The following is a 6,740-nucleotide window of genomic DNA, read 5'->3' as shown; positions in this document are numbered from 1 at the left end:
AATACTTACATGTACAAGTTGACCCAGATTTAACTTAACACTGAGCACCTCTATGTCATACAAAGTTTAGACCAAGTAAGGTGTAGAGTTTGATTTTTAAGGTACTGGTATAGAAAAAAATATCACTATTATTGTGACATAATGTAATCTTAAGTTAATGTGGGCTCTTCTATGAAATAAGATATTTTCGTCACAAACCAATGAGAGTCGATGACTGTTGAAGTATGATACTATGAATTACCATTCAATCTACTTATTGTAAAAACAATGAATAATGGTTCATTTTAATGCATAATACACAACAAGTTAGTTGTCCCTCACATGTTTTCTGTATCTCAGTTAATCTTTTATATTGTAGCTTTTAAAAAAAAATTGGTGGTAACTTTTGGGTCCCCTGAGCCAGATAATCCTTTGAAATTTTCAGAATGCAACATATTCTCCAAAAGCAAGCAGTTAATGTATAAAATTAATTGAATATAATAAGTAAGATACTTTTGAATCCTTATGAATTTATTTGTGTACTTGATAATCTTACAGTGATTAAGTTGGTGCTATGAGCAATGTACTTGAATATTTATTTCTTTTCCCTTGGATTTGAGCATTTCCAGTGTAAAGTGTATGAATGAGAAAGCATTATGTAAAGTAAACTATTGAATCTCATAAAGTTACAAGAATCGCCTACTCCCGTCTAGTGAACATGACAAAGGAATAGTAGCAAGATATTTGAGGATTGTTGATAAATATAAATAAACAGGAAATTGGCCATGAGATGTACAAACTGCGGGTAAATTATCGCGCATGCATGTGTTTATTGCCCACATGAAATCAAATTATGCAAAGAAATTGAGTTTCTCGCGAGCGAAAGTGCACATCGTGAACGCATTCACGCAAGCAGGCATACTGGGACCTGAAGCTGGGACGAGACTGTCACTTCTACCCCAATAGAGCTGTGTGATAGGTAGACTCAATCCAATTGATTTGTAATGGTGGACCAGGTGGGGAACTAATTAGGACGGGGAGAAAATAACGGACTGGAATGCAACTGGCCTAAGCATTTGTGATGTGATGATTGACGTGATAATCGGCAAGCCTCACCTCAACAATTTGGCCTTGTGTAACTGAAGGGACTAGGGTAGAGTGAGCTTGACAAACAAAAAGCTTTATAGTTTAGAGGTACAGAACAAACTGTTCTGATATACAGTTTAGGACAGGCTACATGTCTGCATGCTGTACAAGTACATGAAACTACTTCCTATTCCATTCATATTAAAGAGGAATATGCCAAATGTTTTAATTCCAAATTAAATAGTACATTAAAAAATAAGTTTACATGTATAATTGTAATTTGATCAAATATATGCAATAAGCATTTTGTTTACATGTAAATCCTGTTTTACAATGTACAGTGTATATACACCTGTTTTTTATTGTGTTTAGAAGAGATACGAGTTCAATACATATGTTTTATATGAATTGTTGCCATTTGTAAAGATGATTATTTATTTATTTCAGGTATTTTACATTTGCTTTTTAATTTGTCTTGTGCAAGCAATCAATAGAGTATGACATATGTTCACTGTTTGATGTGTGTGTATTTCAAGATTAATCGATAGCTACATATACAAATTCAATATAGGTATTACAGTGTGTCTGTTCAGGGCCCGGTTTCATAAAACTTTAGCAAACATTCATGGGATTGATTTCTACGATTGATCGTACACAATTATCAATGCAATCAATCATACATATCAGCCCTAAGATTAACTGCTAAGCTTTATCTTACAGGGCCCATGAGTAATGTTTTCTTCTTTGTGATTTTTTTTCTTCTCTGTGATTAAAAATGTCTGACTCATTTGGATGCATTTATGATATAATTTTACAACATTTAGGAATTCAACAAGATCGGTTAGCAGCGCGTAAACAACTCCCAATCTTGAATCCTATCTGAAGTCCCTATATATATTATATTGAAGAAAGGGTTTAAATACTTGTTTTATACCTCCTATACTCTTAATTAAAAGTTATATTTCTTCATATGAAAAGTGCAATATTTAATAGTGAATGTTTTGTATTTTATATGTACTTATGCTACTGAACATTCCCTGTATATTTATGTCACCGAAAATGTATTTATTGTTATATTTTGTGGGGGGGGGTCTCATGTGGTTATTATATGTAATTGGTTATTGATGTATTAAAAATAAAAATATATATATCAAATATGAAATGCACTTGTTTGTGAGGAGTCTTATTGACTGACTTGTCTTAGTTTATTCTTAATTATGTATGAATTCAATTTTATGTTAATCCTTTCATCATGGTAGGATAAATACAGTATTATTAATCGTTATGTTTTTATTTTTCTTCTGTCTGATTTGTATGCATAAATGTACATGCATATGAAGAGGGGGTGGGATGATTCATACATCTACATCGTTAGAATGTTTTGTAATTGTCCAAATTTGAACTCAACATTGACATAGAAATCACTCGGGTGCGAGCTCGGTGAAACTTTGATTTAGGCCTCACTACCTAAACTTGGGGAGGGGAGCAATGAATTTGTATACATGTGTTGTTATCAACAGTAATAGACCAGTTCGTTGTTACTTCATTGGCAATTTTGGTCAAATGACCTTTCATTTCTTTCATTGGGAAAAGCAGATTTCAAAGAAAGATATTATGTAAGGATGACTTACATAGCAGGTTGAACAAATTGAATAGACCAGGTGACTAGAATAGCACACCTTTGAACACTCTATGAAGGTATTTGTTGCATTTCCAATTTGACTGCGCATTGTACCATGTTGTACAATGTACTTGGCAAACTGCGAAATACCAGTCGTTCATGGACGCATTGTTTTTTGTGGCTGTAAATGAAAAATACAAAATTCAAAAGAATATACCTGTATGAATAATCAAGACATCAAAGATGGTGATTTTCTCATTAGATTTTAAACCACCATGTCACTAGTACAAATGACCTTCCTCTGATCATGCGCAGAATCTTCTGATCATGTGCAGGGTGGAAGTACGAACTGGCTTATTGGTCAAGTCATTCATGGTGTCAAAGGAACAAGTATTAGGTCTCAAATATCATTTGAAGAATTGGTCTGAGGTTCATGTTCTGATAAACAGTATTATTATCTAAATCGAGTGTTTTAGCTTTGCATAAAAAGCGCATACCGGTATCTTGGTTCGCATGCATTGCCTGTGCAATACCAGAGCCCATTGAACAAAGAACTGTATCAACTTCTTGACGGTTATTCCAGAGGCTATTATACAAAACTTGCTGTTCAATGTACATGTACATGTAGCACATTGAACAGTTTAATTGGCATGTGTGAATGCGTGAAAAATAGAACGTACTCCACAATGGATGCTATGCAATGTGTAGCAATAACAGCAGGGCCCGCTGGGAGAACAGTTTTCGGAACTGAAGTGGCTACCCTGGGTAAATATACCTCTATTATTATTATTATTATTATTATTATAGAGCACACATTAAATGACGTCATAATGAGCTACATGCAAGTAGCATTTCTTCGATTGAATAGGTCTAATGATTGTGCAATAATCTTTTTTTCTTTTTGATAATAAAAATAATAATATTGGATTTGTATATTGCACGTATCCACCTTGATAGGTGCTTAAGGCGCTCCTATATTACCCCGGCTAAGAGAGTCTACCGATTCTGGTGCACACAGCTTTTTTGAGGAATTACTTCCTGCCGGTACCCATTTGCCACACCTGGGTTGAGTGCAGCACAATGTGGCTAAATTTCCCCTTTCTTTTTTTCTTTGGGGGGAGATGGTAGATATTAATAACCATAATTACTTAGGCCTATAGCTGGTTTTTATTTCATGGAATACCAGAAATATCCCAGTCATTCATGCAAATATTATACTCATCTTTGATTCATGCAATATTACCCCTAATTCATGGAATATCTCTGTTATTCCATTCTGAGCTGTCCAATATAATATAGATATTGAGTAGTCTCTGAATATAAGTGATCTAAATTTGGATCAAATTTACATGAACTTTTGCATTGCCCAATTCCCATTGAGGCCTATGCAGATTTCACACGACTGCAAAACTCAAGTCCACAAGCTTTTATTAAACACCAAACAGGCTTTAATACAGAGTGTCAACTCACACCTTTAAATGAATCTAACTTGTACCGTGTTTACACAGTGAACGGCTCGGGGGTTCGACACGCGAGCCGTGCTCAACACGGCAATTTTATGCTGTGTAAACGCGATCAGTGTGATCCGCGAGCCGTGTCGAACGCGGCTTTTTTGATCCGCCAAAATCGTAGGTTTCAACCCGCGAGCCGAGTCAGACTCGGCAATTTTTTCGTGTGTAAACAGAAAGCCGTGTCGAACTCTCTTGACCAGATCACTGCGCGCCCTTTCACTTTTGGCATTGTTGTTCGCACGGACAAGATTCGATTCCGGCGGTGAATTTCCCGCGTTTAATTTGCGACGTAATAATTCTTCCGTTCGAGATCCGCGAGCCGTGTTGAACTCGCCTTTTTATATACGTATAAACACGATCTCTGATCCCTTCTTCGCAGTGTTCAACCCGGCTCGCGGATTCAACACCCGAGCCGAGTCAATGCGTAAACACGGTATAAATGTCATCAGATTTCACACTACTGCAAAACTCAAGTGCATATTATACACTTTTAACACCAAACAGGCTTTAATACAGAGTGTCAACTCACACCTTTAAATGAATGTACAGTGTAACTAGATGTCATCAGATGTTTCAGATTTCACACTACTGCAAAACTCAAAGTCCACTATTTAACACTTTAAACACCAATCAGGCTTACATAGTGTTAACTCACACCTAACTAGTTGTCATCAGATGTTTCAGATTTCACACTTCTGCTAAACTCAAGTGCATAAGTTAACACTTTTATCACCAAACAGACTTAGAAAGTGTTAACTCGCACCTTTAAATGAATCTAAAAAAGATGTCATCAGACCTTTGCAAAACTCAAGTTCATAAATTAACACATTTTACACCAAACAGGCTTACAAAGTGTTAGCTCGCACCTTTAAATGAATGTAAATAGATGTCATCGGATGGGACAAGGGATGTCATTAGATACACGTCTGCCTGTTGGTTAGATGAGAGAGGCTGATAGAAGCTGATGAGTTGATTAATGACTGTTTATCTGCCCGTCATATTTTCTCTCTATCTATCCTGCAGCTGACTGTACTTTACACCTTTTTTTCTGGCTTGCCGGCCAACCGACCGACCGGCAAAGTAACACAAAGATTTACGATGATTGCAAATATGAAAGAAGCATACTGATTGGTTCCTGTCCATTATTTCAAACCAAATGCGAGTGTAACATCGATATTGATTGGTCAGTTCATTTAGCGATTGATCGCTAATCTTTGTGTTACGGAGCCCTGGATATATTTATATGTTGATGTGAGTTTAGATGTTTCAATTTGGGTGCTGTTTTAAGATAATTTTTGCTAATTTGGGGCTTAGAATATACCTAACCAGATAATTCAAGATCTGACATAGCAACACATTATGCAAGCCATTTATTTTTCAGAGGGGGAGGGGGTCGGAAGCTATCGTTGGTATACAGGATTAGGGTTGAAGATGTCGAGTTTGAAGTTTGCTGCATGTACATTGAACTGCAGAATAGCAATAAAACAAAGATAATCCGATAAAGAATACTCTCTTGATATTTTGGTTTGTTGTCGGTCATCCTAATCATAATCATTATCTTCTTAATCATCATCTTCTTAATCATCGTCGTAATTGTCAACATCATCATCACCATTATCACCATCATCACCATCATCACCACTATTATCATCATTTTTATCATCTTTATCACCATCATCATCATCACCACCACCATAATCATCTTTATCATCATCATCATCACCACCATCACCACCATCATCATCTTTATCATCATCATCTTTATCATCATCATCACCATCATCATCTTTATAATTATCTGTATCATCGTCATTATCATTATCTGTATCATCATCATCACCATCACCTTCATCATCAGCAGCATCACCTTCATCATCACCACCACTACCACCACTATTTCTATTATCATCACTCGTCAAAATATGTGCAACTGTTCATGCAGACTAAGGTTGCATATTATCAGAATTTACAAATAAGAGAAACATAATGAAAATTTATGATACAAGCTCTGCACACAATGTTCTTTCCATGTCACTTAGAGGAAACATGAAATATAAGAACTACTTAAAAACGATTTAAGAGGCAAGATTAAATTGTTAAAAGGAAATTTTAATATTTTCAATATTTGTCATAAATGCACACTTGTTTAGACATTACAGACTGTAATGATACATGTACATACATGTACATTATCATATCAATGTCTATACTCTGTAGGGGTGTGCAGTATATCATTAATAACATTAACATATATGTTTCAAAATACATTTCATAACTGTCTTAGCTTTCAACTGAAAATCTGTTACTAGTATAGCAATAATCTCATGATCAATTTAAGAATAATATATTAACGCCTCTATAAAGGCTACAATATAATATATGTACATATAATTATAAACCCATAGTTAGCAATTATGCAGAGAAATGAGATTGATGACTCAAGAAGAAAAAAAGGAAAGATATATAATTTTCAGTTGTTTTTCCACGCTTCAACGGCTTATCTCTTCAGAGTTGCACACAAACTGAATGACCCTGAAATAATT

Source organism: Lytechinus variegatus, chromosome 12, assembly GCF_018143015.1.
Source record: "Lytechinus variegatus isolate NC3 chromosome 12, Lvar_3.0, whole genome shotgun sequence".
Taxonomy (NCBI): Eukaryota; Metazoa; Echinodermata; class Echinoidea; order Temnopleuroida; family Toxopneustidae; genus Lytechinus; species Lytechinus variegatus.
The sequence above is the reverse complement of the archived record's forward strand: the minus strand, read 5'-3'. Positions refer to the sequence as shown.